Source organism: Geotrypetes seraphini, chromosome 7, assembly GCF_902459505.1.
Source record: "Geotrypetes seraphini chromosome 7, aGeoSer1.1, whole genome shotgun sequence".
Taxonomy (NCBI): Eukaryota; Metazoa; Chordata; class Amphibia; order Gymnophiona; family Dermophiidae; genus Geotrypetes; species Geotrypetes seraphini.
The window spans coordinates 146130078-146146372 of record NC_047090.1 but is presented as its reverse complement, the minus strand read 5'-3'; positions in this window follow the sequence as shown (position 1 = coordinate 146146372).

The following is a 16295-nucleotide window of genomic DNA, read 5'->3' as shown; positions in this document are numbered from 1 at the left end:
GTTCTTGCTCCTGGAGATGAAACTAAAAATGTTGTTTATAATCAAGTTTTCTGTTAGTTGTATTGTATTCATTTTGTCAAATATTTCACATTATAATTTGAATATTGTACTTTTTATAAAGCTGTAAAAAAATAATTTCATTCACCACTATTAAGTATCTTTATTTGAATCCATTTACAGTGTTATTGCTATAATTAAATACCCGTGCTACGCCGGGCCATCAGCTAGTTTAGCTATAAACTCTTGAGGCACCATTTCACCAAGTTATCTGCCATCTCAGCAGTAAACATGAAGTAATGACCTCCATGTTAAATTACAACGCCCAGTCCCTTCTCCACAACTAGTGATTTCTACCCAAGCTTAACAAAGCACCATGCTCTTTCCACCTCTTAACTCTCACATTAAACTAAACGCTGCCTCGTCAAACAGGCCCCCGAAACATGCATTAAAAATATTTAATATGCATTAACGCGAACATGCAGAGTGCTTAGATTGTGTAAACCCGTTGTATCTTTTAGGTGCTGCCTGCAAATCACTCGAAATCCTGAACACAAACTGCAGTTATGTGACTGCTGCCTGCTAGAGTGTGTAAACCCGTTGTATCTTTTAGGTGTCCTTTTACAAAGCCGCACTAACGGTTTTATCGCATGCGTGTGCTAGCCGGAAATCTACTGCCTGCTCAAAAGGAGGCGGTAGCAGCTAGCGTGTGCAATTTAGTGCGCGCTATTCCACACATTAAAGCCTAGCGCAGCTTTGTAAAAGGAGCCCTTAGGTGCTGCCTGCAATCACTCGAAGTCCTGAACGCAAACTGCAGTTATGTGACTGCCAGTTTGAGTACTGCCTGCTAGAGTGTGTATACCTGTTGTATCTGTTAGGTGCTTTTACCTGAAGACCCAAACACAAACATTGGTAATGTGACCGCTGGCTTGAGTAAGAAATTCCGTGTAAAATCCTTAAAACTGTCGAACATTGCAATGTTTTTGTCTACAACCTTTCCTGCTTAGTGTGTATACCTCTTGTATCTTTTAGGTGCTACTTGCTATCACCCAAACACAAACAGTGGTCATGTGACCACCAGTTTGAGTAAGCACTTCCATGTAATAATCCTTAAAACTAACATTGTGGCATCCATGCAATGAGCAGCTTAGGCTCCTTGGGGTGCGCTCCTGGGCGAGCTTTCCGTAGTCTATTTCCTGCTTACATTATGTGCCTTCTCAAGATTATGGATAGGTGGTAATAATAATTTTATTTTCGTATACCACCATACCACGTAGTTCTAGGCGGTTCACATACAGTAAAAGAATTATACAATCAGTAAGTAAAATACAATTGACTAAAAATGCGTTAAAATCAAACTAAAAGGGGGGTCATGTGATGCACTCAGCCTGATCAGACGTGTCTGAGTACCTCTCCCGAACTCTGGGCTGATTTTCTGCTATATCCCGCTACACATCTGCTTTTTCAGCCTGTTTTCTTCATCCATTGCCGGGGGCAAGTCACTGGTTGCTCGTTTGTTCCAACTCTGGCCGGGGTTTTCCGGTATGCCAGCTAGAGTCCAGAAGTCTGCTAAAGTTTTGCGAGGCCCTGCTACACCGGCTAAGATGGCGGAGCATACTCCATCTGACCGCATGCAGCTCACCCCAACCATCATGCTGCAGGCCGACGCGATCGAAGAGTTGAAAAAACATCTTACAACTTTTTTGGATGATAAACTCACCCGATTGCAATCCACGGTCGACGGTCTTAAAGACACGGTAGAACGGCAGACTACTCGTCTACAACACGTGGAGGACAGAGTCTCGGCGCAAGACGATCGCACGGCGGCTCTAGAGGCGGGAGCCCGAGCCCTGGAGGATAAATGCCGCAAATTGGAGGACCGGGCTGAGGACATTGAGAACCGGAGCCGTAGAAATAATATCCGGCTTATCGGTCTTCCAGAATCGATTTCGGGTGCGGATTTGCATGCCTTGGTCTCCACGTGGCTACCCAAGGAGCTGGAGATGGATACGGGAGGTTCGCCCCTCCTGATCGAGAGAGTGCATCGGATTGGAGCTCACCGGGAAGGAGAGCGGAAGCCGCGGCCAGTCATTGCCCGCATCCTTAATTTTGCCGACAAGACCCAGATTATGCTTCATTATAAGGCAAAAGGCAATGTCTTGTATGAGGGCCAGCGGCTTCTCCTGTTTCAGGATTACTCTCCTCGTGTTTCAGAGCAGCGCCGCGCTATGGCTCCGTACTGCACACAGCTCCATCTGAAACAGTTGCGTTTTGTTTTGCAATATCCGGCAAAACTGAGAGTCCACCATGCCAACAAAACGCACTATTTCACCACCCCGGCGGAGATTCGATCCTTCCTAGAGGGCTTGCCAGACTGAGTATCTTACCTGCGCGATCCCTGTGAACCCTGTCATTGACCGTTGGCACTGTACCGGGGGCTAGACTTTGCTATGCACTCCATGAGGGTGATCCCCTGCTGCAAAATCGACGACCTGGACATTTTGTGTTTCTTCTTTTTTTTTTCTGTCCTGGCTTCTTCCCTCCTCCTCCTCCTACCTCTTGCTTTTTAGGGTCCCACGGGATCCGGGTGCGAACCGCTGCCCCCCTCTGGGGGAGTGAGCTGGTAATCTTGGGGCCCTGGATCGAGAGGACATGGCTTCGAGGTCCCGTCTCTTGTTCTCTCTATTTCTTTCTGTCCTGCATCTGCTGCCTGACTACGTGTTACTCTCCTTGCTTGGAGGAGTCTTGACGCTGTGTGTTCTCTCTGTGGGCCTGCTTTTGTTCGTTGCCGCCTTAATGGCTTTTGTTATCGGCAGGGCAATGTGTGGGACTCTTAGTTTTGTGTTTCCCTCTCTCTACTGGTCTTATCCCCATCTGGGGCTCTGTTTACTGTCTCTCTCGCATTCTTACTTTCCTCTGCTAGACTTTGAGGTGGGTTCGGGGGGGGGGGGTCTGGGTACGGGTTGGATTGTTTGGACTTGCTGGGGTTGCTGTTATCTGGATTTAGTGGGCTTCCGGGAATGTGTACTGAGGTATAATTGTGCCCTGCTCCCCTTGTGCTTGGTATTTGACTGGCTTTCCACCTGATGGGCTGCTGTTCTTTGGACTGCTGGGCATTCCTTCTGGGGCACGTGGGGATTACCCTCCTTTCTTGTCTTTTGGGAGGTGGGGGCTTCTGGGTCAAGAGGGTCTGCAGGGAGTTGTTTTTTTTTTGCTTTGATGGGTATGAATTAGTGGGTAGGGGACTGGTTGACTATTAGTGTGGGTATAGTCTGGGGTGTTTCGGGGTTTGGTTGGGAGTCTGTGCTAGTTTAGCGGGATTTTCCTTTCTGCTTGATATTGGTTCAGGGTACGGGAGGGGGGAGGTATGGTTGAGTGCAGGCAGTTTTTCTTGGGTTGGGGGCATTGGAAAGTTAGCGGAGGACTTTCCGGGAGGGGGGAGTGTGGTGGTAAGCGGGGTAGGATGTGTGTTGCATGTCTGTGGATGTTTGTAGGGGGGTGTGTGAGTCGGTGGGGTGGGATGGGGATAAAGGGTAGTGCTGACTGGGGGACCGGAGGGTCTGCAGGGCTCCTGTTTTTCTCTGGAGCCGGGCTTGGCTGGGAGGCCTGGTCTCTGGCATGTTTTTCTTTATTTGTCAACAGATCGCTATGGTGGCTTTTTCTGCTTAGCAGCTATGGTTAATTTAACTGTCGTCACTCTGAATGTAGATGGTATACACTCTCCAATTAAACGCAAAAAAATTCTCACTTGGCTTCGGCAACACCACGTTGACGTAGCCTTTCTGCAGGAAACCCACCTGACGGGTACTGAACATGAGAAGCTGCGTAGAGAATGGGTGGGAGATGTGAGTTATTCTGCTTATAATGGAAGACAAAGAGGGGTGGCCATTTTAGTGCACAAACAATTACCGTTCCACATTCATAAGACTATTCCAGATAGGGACGGCCGATATGTTCTTGTGATGGGGGAGGTCTGGGGTTCTCAACTCCTCTTTTGCAACCTTTATGCCCCAAACGTTTATAGTCATAGTTTTTTCTCTGGGTTACTGGGAATTCTAGCTCAATATCCCACTTATCAATTGATTGTGGGGGGGGGATTTTAATATTGCTGCTGATCCCACCTTGGATTGCTTTCCTGCCAAGCCGAGGCCTCGACATTTTGCTCGCATGGGGGTGAATTTTTTATGTGATCAGCTGGCGGTAGTGGACGCCTGGAGAACTCTTCATCCGTTTGATAGGGAATATACATTTTATTCTAACCCTCATTCTATGTATTCCCGTTTGGATTACATTCTGGTGTCAACTACTTTTTTTTCCTGCGTGGACAAGATTACTGTTGAAGATGTCTCCTTCTCTGATCATTCGGCGGTGGTGCTTACTTTCGGGATCATTGGTATGAAGGGGGATAGAACTTGGCGGTTCCCTGCTGCTTTGTACTCGGACCGGGATTTCGGGATCTATTTGCGGGCTCATTGGCTGGAGTATACCGCGCATAATGATACCCCTGACGTGGACTCTGAGGTGTTCTGGGACGCCTCTAAGGCGGTGATGCGGGGCCATATTATTCAATATGTTGCCACTAAAAGAAAACAGCAGGGAGAGAAACTTCTTGCCCTCGCGGACCGCTTGGCTGTGTTTCGCAAACGTCACCGGACGTCCTTGATAGAGTCGGATAGACAACAGATTACCTCTTTACGCCGTCAGATCAATGAGATCTTGGACTATAGGGCTCGTCAGGATATCTATTATCAGAAGTTTCGGCTTTATCAGTGGGGTGGTAAGGCGGGTAAGCTTCTTGCGAACCTAGTTCGGCCTTACCGGAAAAAACAACTTATTCGACAGGTGAAGAATGCTAGAGGGGACAGCTTTACTCAGGAAGCCCAAATCCGGGAACAGTTCGTGGCTTTTTATAGCGCACTCTATGCACGACGGGATTTTACGGAGGAGGATCGCGAGCATTTTTTCCGGGATATTTGTCTTCCACGGATTTCCGCTACTCAGGCTGAACAACTGAGCGTCCCTATCTCTCTAGAGGAAGTTCGTTTAGGGATCAGAAAGTTGAAGCTTACCAAGTCTCCGGGACCTGATGGTTTTGGTCCGGAATATTACAAACTTTTGCCTGATCTTCTTGCGCAGCCATTGGGGAATTTCTTTAACTTTCTTTCCACGTCTTCATCTGGTCTCCGGACTAACTTAACCCATATCACCCTGCTCCCTAAACCTGGAAAGGACCTTACGCAGGTAGGATCCTATCGACCGATTTCGTTGTTGAACCAAGATGTTAAATTGTTGGCGTCTATCCTGGCAGCCAGATTGAATTTGGTCTTGCCCCATCTCATCGCGGAAGATCAGGTTGGTTTTGTCCCCCAACGGTATGCTTCTATGAATCTCCTTAAAGCTTTGACGGCGATCCATGACCATCGCGGCGGAGGGGGCACCTCTGCAATCGTTGGGTTGGACATGGAGAAAGCTTTTGACAGTATTTCGTGGCAGTATCTCTTCTGGGTGCTACAGGAGTATGGTTTGACGGGGAACTTTCTTATGTGGATTCAGGGCTTATATACCTTACCACAGGCAAGACTTATCATTAATGGAGGCCTTTCCTCTTCCTTTCCGCTCTGCAGGGGCACGCGTCAGGGGTGTCCCCTTTCTCCTCTTCTTTTCGTCTTAGCTCTTGAACCGCTCGCCATTAAGATCCGTACTACTCCCCAGTTGCAGGGTCTCCAGATTGGGAGCGAGGAGTGCCGTATCACGTTGTTTGCGGATGATATCTTACTCTTTTTGGACCAGGCCCCCCTTCATTTGCCGGTGGCGTTGCGTTTGGTAGCGGAGTTTGGTGTCTTGTCGGGTCTCCAAGTAAATTGTGCTAAGTCTGAGCTCCTCCCCCTGTCTGGCTTGGGTCCAGAACCCTGGCATGCCACTTTGCAGATACCGCCTGTGCGGAAGCCGATGAGATATCTAGGTATTTATCTCCATACTGACCCTCGGGTTATGTACAAAAGTAACGTGTTAGCAGCCATTGATAAAATTCAATCCTTGTGTTCTGCCTGGCGGGTTCTCCCGCTGTCCCTGTTGGGGAGGGCGGCTCTGGTTAAAATGATCCTCCTACCTAAATTGCTGTACCCTCTACAAACGGTGCCCTTTTGGGTGCTGCAGCGAGATGTTAGGAGGCTTAGGTCTATTTTTACCTCGTTTTTGTGGCGCCATAAAGCAGTGAGGATAGCTTATGTGAAATTGACCCTCCCTAAACGGGAGGGGGGTTTAAGTCTCCCGGACATACGTGCATACAATGTGGCGGCTCTTCTGCGTTTTGTCCATGAAGGGGTGACTGGAGTTGCGCGTTTTTCTCCTTCTGGATGGCTGACTGGGTGGTGCGCACCTTACACTTTCATCAATCTTCTCCATGTGTCATCGGGTGGGAGAGGGGGAGGAGCATTGCTCTCCCAGTTGCGGTTCTTGCGCCCTTTTCATTTGGCCTGGTGGTGGTGGCGTAGACTGCAGGATCGGGCCCCGACCGCATCCCCACTTTTGCAACTTCAGGGTAACCCTGGCTTTACCCCGGGTCTCGGCCGTTCTCCATTCACTACCTGGGCATCTAGGGGGGTTTCTAACCTCTCCTATCTGATTGAGGCCGACACGGGTGCTTTTGTTTCGTTTGCCTCCCTTCGGGACCGCTGGGGCATCCCTAACCAGCAATTCTTTGCCTATTTACAGGCCCGTCACTATTGTCAGGCTTTGCATCAACAGTTTGGAGCAGATTGGCTGTGTGGCCCTCTTGATGACTACCTACTTACTATCCCAGCCTCTCAGAGCTCCTTATCGGTCTGGTACAGAGTGATTCGTTCTGCAGCCTCCCAGGGTCACTTATCTGCTCTTAGAGAGCGGTGGAACCTTGATCTTGTCGCTCAGTATACCCCTGAAACCTTTCTTGGTCTCTTTTACACTTTGCATGCTTTTGTGAAGTCGGCGGCTTGGCAAGAAACTCAATTTAAAATCCTCCATAGGGCTTACATTACCCGAGAACGAGGGGCGGGCATGGGATTGTGGGGAGACCCGCTGTGTACTAGGTGCTCCGGGGCCCCGGGGCCGCTCTTACACTCCTTTTTGGAGTGTCCTAACCTATCTATCTGGAATTTTTCTTTTGCGCAGCTGCAGTTGGTCTTGCAAAGATCAGTTGAGTGGGATTACAAGACATTGCTCCTCAGTGACCAGTCTCTGTTGGAGGAGCAGGGTTTTACGGTGCCGCAAAGGCACTTTATTTACATGACTTTGCTGACGGTTAAACGTACAATCTTACAATATTGGGTGCAGGCGGGGTCTGTCCCCCTGGACAGCTGGCTGAATCAGATGATTGAGCTGGCGCGTTTCGAACTTTGCTATTCTAAACGATCTTCCAACCCTGAGGTACTGGCGTACCTGGCTCTTTGGAGGGTGTTCCTGCAGCTACTTCTGGTTCTCCGGCGTGGGGTGGGTGGGGAGGGGGGGTTGGTATGAATGGAGAGTATGAGAGGAGTTTGCATGTCTGGTTGGCTGCTCTGCGTTGGTTGGTATGTATGCTATTTCATTTGGGGGACATTAATGGGGTGGGTTGGGTCTGTCTTTTCAAAACAAAAATTCCTGAGGCTTACATAAGAGGTGGGTTGTTTTTACTTGGATTGTCTTGATTTATCTTGTTCTTCTGTTGCAGCATGTTCTGCCTCTGTATTGCCTGCATGTTTATGCAATTTTGTTCTGCAATTTTGTTCTGTATTATTGGGCATTTGCCTGTTTCTGTTGTGGTCTCTTGAATAAACATGACGTTCAAAAAAAAAAAAAAAAAAATCAAACTAAAAAAAACAAACTATAAAAACAACATACTATTTACCAGTCAAAATTCTAAAACATCAATTTACAAATTTATCAAACAAATGTTTTTAGCAGCTTCCTAAAGGACATATATGAATGAGCCTGAGAAATGATGGTATAGATTCATTTCATTCCAGGTCTTGATCTTTCTGATTTTTTCCATAGCCACTGAGTAATACTTCTGGTTTGACTCAACCACATTGTTTTCCTACTTTAGTGGGTAATAGACATAATGCCCCACATCATTCTCCCCCAGGTGTCACATTTTCCATTCTTATTCACATTCCATGTCTACTTTCTTCCACTGTCTCTCAACAAAGCACATTTTTATTTGGCCTTTTAAATTGTAGATCTCTCAAAACTATAATAGCTTTTCTCTGTGACACAATTATTTCACATAATATCCAAGTATTAGGCCTAATGGAAACCTGGATTACACATGGAAAAGACCCATACATCACTGAGTCTATCCCTTCTGGATTTAGTTATCTATCGAAGTCTCATGCTTCTAAAAGATGATTGAAAATATAAGGCCAAACCACAACCTCTTTTAGAAGCATGAGACTTCGATAGATAACTAAATCCAGAAGGGATAGACTCAGTGATGTATGGGTCTTTTCCATGTGTAATCCAGGTTTCCATTAGGCCTAATACTTGGATATTATATGAAATAATTGTGTCTCAGAGAAAAGCCATCGTCATCACCAGTAACTTTAACATTCATTTTGACGACTTGCAGAATCCACATGCTCTTTATTTCAGCCAGTTTTTGGCTGACCTAGATATCTCTCATTGGATAAAATTTCCAACACATCATCAGGGGGCATACAGGCTTACAAAATTTTAAAGTGACCTAATGTTAACTAATCTATCAGGACACATTGGGGGAAATTCTAGAAACAGTGCTCTATTGGTGCCTAAGTAACAAACACCATTTAAAATGGCAAAAATGGTAACGTTAGAGCACCTACTGTTGCCTAAATAATATACACTGGACTCGCTTTAGGCCCCCGACTGCCACTATGGGCATGGCTAATGCCAGAAGTGGCTTTATGTGCCCTAAAGTGCCTACATAGGTGCAATTCAAAGATAGGCACCAGAAATGTAGGCCCAGAAAACCCTGGCCTACATTTCCAGGGCGCCATTGCATGATTGGTGGCCACTTTTTAGGTGGCCGCCAATATCGGCACCCTATCCAGGCCATTATGTCATGGACTGACCATAAACTCATTCTTTTCTCCCTATTAGGGAAGAGTTCTTATCTAATTGAACCTAAAATTAAAGAATAATTCACCACTCGAAAAGTAAAACAATTGGACCCCAATTCTTTGTCACCTCTTTATGCTAAGTTTTCTGACAACTTTTCTTTATTACCGCTAGGGGAACAAGCTCAGATATGGGAATTTACTTTTAAACATGGAAACTGATCTTATTGCCTTGCCTATACAGGTAGGATCATATTAAATTCAAAAACAGTAGATGGTATTGCCCTGGCCTTACACTACTTAAAAGACAGGTCTGTCACCTCGAGCATTTGTGACTCAAAACAGTCATATGAATTATATCTACAACTGAAATCTGCAATACTACATTATAAAAGGCAATTAAAAAAGGCAAAATGGGAATATTTTAATAAAAACTTAGGAGAATTATGATAATAAAACTGAGTAATTATTCAAATTATATCACTCTCTGGTCAACCTGGACCAAGGGCAATTTTCTCAAGGCCCTACTGCCACATCCCTTGCTTTTTTATTTGAAAAGAAAATCACTGCACCCCATTGGATAATACGGCACAAGATCCCCCTAATATACCCATAACTTTGCAACCATGGGCTAAACTCAATTTGAACCTTGTTCCATAATTCAACTATTGGCAATTTACACAATCCCATGCCCAAATCATGGATAAGTATGGACAAGCATTGTCTTCTTCCTTTTATCTTACAAATGGTTAACCAAAGCTTAGTGCAAGGAGTTTTCCCAGAAGCACGGAAACACTTATATTACGGCCATTCCTAAATCTTATAAACTTGAAACATCCAACACTGAGCATTATAGACCAATCTCCAATCTGTCTTCTTAGTAAAATCATGGAATAAGTTGTTCTGGGTCAACTTATTACCATCAATGACAATTGCTTTACATCTCAAACAAGCAGTATTTAGAACAAATCAAGGTACAGAAACAATTCTTTGTAGATTCATTAATCATTTATTAGAAATTTTGGATAACAGTTAGCTTTTGTGGTTTCTTTGGATCTTACCTCGGCATTCCATTTAGTAGATCATCATTTATTACTTAATAGATTAGCTTCACAGAACTGGCATGGTTCACGTCGTTCTTTGAAAATAGAACCTAGTCTGTTATCATTGCTCACTCACAATCTTCTCGCTTTCAGCTGCCTTACAGTGTTCCTCAAGGCTCTGCTTTATCTCCTGTTTTATTTAACATCTTTCTGGCCCCCTTACTAACATTAGTGGAAGAATGTGGAATCAAGATCTACAGTTATGCAGTCAACATCCTTCTTAACAGCAAAAATTGATACTATCAATTTAACACTTGATAAGTTTCAGTATTACCTATCAGTGATTATTTCATGGCTAAACATGAATAGGCTTGTTGTAAATTTCAATAAAAGCCATTCTTGTTGGTTAGCTGGACATGTTCCTGTACCAGATCTAAAGTTATTTTTAATGATTTAAACATTCCCTTGGTTAAGTTCAAATAACTTGGGAGTCATTGTTGACTCTCAACTAACCTTCTCAGACCAAGTTTCAGAAGACGTAAAGAAAGGCTTCTACACACTAAGATCTTTAAGAGCTGTAAGACAGCTATTTGACAATATGAATTTTCATACTCTGATTCACACATTCTTCACATCAAAAATTTGATACTGTAACATTGCTTATACTGGAATCTCAACTTTTTAACATCAGATGACTCCAAACCTTGCAAAATACAGCAATTAAACTGTTAGGGCATAAACAGTAAATTCTATCATGTTATATGCTGCTTTTTCTGCAGTACTACTGGTTACCAGTTTCATATCACATTCAGTTTAAAATTTTGATGTTAACTCACAACCACTGCCCTTTAGAACCCAGTTACCTGAATTCATTAACTATCTCTTATACTCCTTCAAGTGTTCCTTCAAGACAACAGATTAGTACTGCCGGTAGCCAACAGAACCAATTGAGAATCAACTCGTTTCATTATGGAGTTCCTTTATTTTTCAATTATGTTTCTTTTTTCAACATTAGCCACTGAGAACTGTTATAAGCTTCAGCGGAATATCAAATTTTAATAAACAAATAAACCATGTTAGTGCACTTTGTAACAAAATAATGCAAAATGGAAGAAAATAACCTACTAATGAAACAAATTAAATTATTTTTACCAGCACATCCTTGCCTACTTTTGGGTAGGTTGACACATCTTGGACTGTATCAGGACACATCAGCATATAAGCAGGACTTCTCAACTTAATCCTCAGGACATACCCAGCTAGCAGGACATCGACAATGAATATGAATGCTACAAATCTGTATAGAATTGAAGTAATACATGCAGATTTGTCTTATGAATATCATCAACTGTGAATATCCTATCCTATAGGCCGGTTTGGCGTGTCTCAATGTGCTATGTCTCAAAAACTGGGTAAGGAATGATTGCTGTATAAGTATTCTGGATGTACACAATGTAGTGTAATGCATTATCTACTCCTGGGGGTTTCTGCACTACTGCACTTTTCCCCATGAAGAATTCTGCACAGGTACAAAAACAAGCAGTGGTGGCACAAGCAGTGGTGCTGTATAGTTTAGTGTCATGCTATCCTCTTTTATCTCCCTCCACACCCCAGGCACCTCCAATGCACAAGTATGGCCTGGCCTGGCCCAGTGTGGATCACAAGCAGAGGAAAAGGACAATAGATATTTCATGCTATCTGGGGCAGAATAGAAAATTTGAACTGAAAGGCTGTATGGTGTCCCATGTGGTTCAAATTTTGCATTTAGTACCAAAGCAGAAGAGGATGACGACATGGGTTGACACAGAGCTGTTCTTTTCTTCTGCTTGTGATCATTACTGGGCAGGGGCTACGATGGTGGTGGTGAATTTAGCAGGAGAGAGCTGGGTGCCTGTGTGCTGGGATGCAGGATCTGGGGAGGTATGTGCAGGTGAGGTAGAGAGAAATCTGGAGAGATGTATAGAAGTGTTAGGGGGGGGAGGAGGTTTTTGGAGGTGGTGATTCAGACAGAGCACATGCACATGCAGGTTGGGCGTACCGGGGTGGGGGTGGGGGAACCAGCCATGAGACTTATGGGGCCATGTATGTTCTAGGAACAGGGACAAGAATTTAGACCTGTTTACATCTTTGTGTAAAACTTGAGAACCGGGGAGCTTTAATCATGAAAAATTAACAGAAAGATTAAAGTTTTCAAAGTACATACTGACATTACATTATATTTCTATTGCGTTTAGAAATTTCAACTGCACTAATTGAGTAGTTAAAAATGGGATAATTAAAAAAAATCACTTCAATCAACCTGACGTGAAGCTAAATTAGGCTAATTTCTTGTTCACAATTACACAGTACTAAAGCACATGCCTTCTTGCAATTTAAATATTTTCTTCATCTCTATAAATTTTGGTGTGTTTCACAGCTGTAGTGTTTCCAACTGCCCCTACCCCCCCCCCCCCACTAAGCGTATCAGGCAATAATTTATGAATTAAGCGTAGCAAAATGTCACAGGGGAGTGGCATGCCATCAAGAAGAGATGTGGGATTTCAAAATGTTAGCATGACAAATTATAAGAAAAATAATGTTTTTAAAGTAACTTTCTCCTCCAAAGCATTTGTGGGAGCTAAATTTTAGCATACTAGACATCTGCTTCTAGATCTGCAAGGTTGAAATGCTCCTTAAGAAGCACAGATTATTTGCTTTCAGAGCATTTTAACAAGCACAATACATCAGGATGTGTATTGATTGATTTCAATGAACTTCACAGGTGCTCCAAAAGTATTAGTGTGGCTATGTGCCAAAAACAAAGATACTTTTATACATGGCCAGATCAATAGCTCTGTGGTTAGCACTCACAGTTGCTTGGAACTAAGGCCAAGCCAAGTATTGCTCTGTAGCAACACCCAGTGCCCAATCAGGGCATAGTTGAAAGCAACTCTTGAAGGAGCTGCATTGTGATCTGTTATATCAGACCACTACACTGCTGTTGAAATAGGAATCACCAGCATCTCAAATAAACCCTGAGGAGATTATAGTGGCTCTTTCTGGAGATATACACTGGGAAAAGAAAAGCAAGAAGAATTGTAGGTATAAAACTGAGCTAATGAACTATAAGAATGAAACAAAATGGTTAAATGGGCTCATGACACCAGTTTTGCATTATTATGCAGTTCAACTAAGCATTGCTACACTATTATACATATAGGATAAACTTATTCTGATCTCTATCACCAGGTGTCGTGCTGACAATTTAGTTATATTTAAAATGAAATTGGATAAAGTTAATTTACAGCATGAGAATTAAACATGCACTTGGGAAATTCTATTATACTGTCCTAAAATGGACTAGATAAGACATATGGTCTTTATCTGCCTTCATTTTTCTGTTACATATACTCTATCTTCACAGTGCAGAAAATGTATTTTTAAATTATAATTTCTACAAATCAAATACATTTCTTAAAAACACAAAAAAACCCAGTGAGTCTAAAGAAAATGTGTTCACAGTTCACATAGCTACTACCTCTATGAACTGATATTTTCAGGTAAAATCTCTTTGGAGCTGATGTTCTTAACCATATGAATATAAAGAACAAAGCAATAAAACAGCACCAAAAAAACCCTGGTTTTATCAACTATGTGGTTGATTAGCAGAAGAATGACCTGAAGATACAATTCATAAACAAACTAGTCACAGACTGAAATCTTTTGGCTTAGGTTAGAAAGGGAACAGAAAATATTTGAAGCTTTATGGACACTTGGCCACCTGTTGATAAAAAAGGGGGTGGCTGAATCAGTTGCAATTGGCTACTCAGCCATGGGCATTTTGCCACCGTATCTCTGAAGCTCTATGGCCACCTACTGGTGAAGGCTGCCAGTCACTGGATATCTGCCAAGATTTTACAATAATATATGAAAGAGGAATTATTTTCTGTCTTATAAATGCCTATTTAAACAGGTGTAGTTTTTAAGCCAATTTTAACATTAGCTTTTTGTTTTAATTTTTTTTTTTTAAAAGAAGTATTTACATATATTCAAAAAAACAAACCAACCTGTGGGCAGCCATGTAAAAAGTTTGGATGAACAGGGACTGCTACACATTTAATATAGACTTGAAATACTGTAAGGGAAGTATAAACTTATCTTTTTTCTTAAATGATAAATAGAGTTATTTTGAGACCATTCATTTTAAAAAGAGCTTTTAAGGCTGGAACAAACTACAGATCTTAGAAAATGACCAAGTACTATAGGCCAAGAAGAAGCAAAACAAATACTAGACTCACCAAATACTTGGCCTACGGTATAAAGCTGATAACTACTGAGTGAAGCAAATAATTCAGTCCCAAAAATAGTAACACTCCTAAATTACCGTATTTTTCAGACCATAAGACACACTTTTTCCATCACCAAAAAGGAGGTGCGTCTTATGGACTGAATACACTGTGCTCCCCCCCTCCCCCGGTACCTTTTATAGTGGCAGTGGTCCAGCACGATCTCCTGGACTGCTGCCTTTGTCTTAGAAGAGTAAAGCACAACCACTTCTAAGACAAAGGCAGCCGCCCAGCAGACTGTGCTGGACCACTGCCACTATAAAAGGTACCGGGGGACTGCGGGCGGCTTCAGGCTTCCCAGCACCAGACGCACCTATATGTAGAGGAGGAAAAACCAGGAAGAAAAAATTCTGAACCAAATTTTTTTCTTGGTTTTTCCTCCTCTACAGGTGGGTGTCTTATGGTCCGAAAAATAAGGTAGATGGCAAAAAAATTTTACATTTTTACTCCAAACTTCTAATACATTTCAATAAATTATTTCTCTGCTTATTCGAATCTTGCAATTTTCTTATACTTTTCAATCATGACCTCAGGGCTGCACTCAAATTTTCTATTTCATGAAAGAATTGAGTATTGCAGCAAGCTTCCTTATCAGTCAAAACTTATTATAAATATTAATATGCCAGTGAGCACTTATCTTAATTAGCAGCAAGGCGGGACTCAGATGTGAATTTGCGTTTCGCTATTAGCTGTATCGAGTAAAGTCCCCATTTAGATCAGATCACCACACTCTTTGTGCTGTTCTAGAACAGTTATTTATTGAAGTGTATTAGAAGTTTGGAGTAAAACTGAAAAAAATTTTGAAATCTAATTTAGGAGTTTTGCTATTTTGGGGACTGAATACTAGACTGCCAAGTTATCTGTAATTTTTCAGACTGATTGGTCTTAAAACTGACTGTGACCAAGTGAAATCGAAATATTTTGTGAAAGGCTGACAGGGCAAATGAAAAAGGAAAGTATTTTAGAGACAAACTGGTGGCTCAGTCCACATGTAATTTTTCAGAAATGGTGCTAAACATATGCATACTTGAGATAATTGTTCCAATTGCTTTGTGTTTCAGAGCAGCACTTTAGTTTAATTCTGGGCCCTTTATATGGATGCAGTTTCAAGTTATTAAAGGGGTAAACCTCAGTTCAGCCAACGTGAAAACTTGCTATTCTTAAGGTTTTGTACATTTTTGAGGGGCAAAAATTGTAATTAAAATATGTATTCAATGCTGTAAGTATTGGGAGCCATTACCAAATACAGGGGTCAAGAATGTCTGCTGGTCCTTGGTCAACTGAATCACAGATTGACTTGTGAAACCTGGGACATTTGCCAAGACCCTCGGTATTCAGAGGGAAAAAAGAACCCTCTTTCTGATCAATTTTGATTTTTTTAAACTTCTCACCTTAGTAAACATTTTTCAGCAGCCAGCTTTTACAATTTACTCATCCTACATTTGCTCAGGTGAAGTCATGGCTCCAAAAGTTAACCACCAGAGTCCAAATCAATACTTATAGAATAAACAGCTCAGTTGTTTCAGCTTATAACAAAAACTGTCCCAAGTTTATTTTAAATGTTGTAGTTATTTATATCAGGAAACACCACATAAACTGTTTTACTTCTTTTATTTGGGAGAAACTGCCCATAAAATATGGTAGAAGATTGTACTGCTAATCTGTACAGATGTTTTGAGAGAAAATCTTCTGCTAAACAAATTGATCTGCCAATATTTAAAAATAAAATTTCATCTCTGAATAGTAAACAAAAATGACTAGAAAATGTTATACTCCATCTTGAAGAACAAATCAACATCACTAGAAGAAAAGTTATTCAAAACACTGGCATAATGTATTTGAAAGAATGCTTAAGGAAATCAACCAAGCCAGCAGTCAAG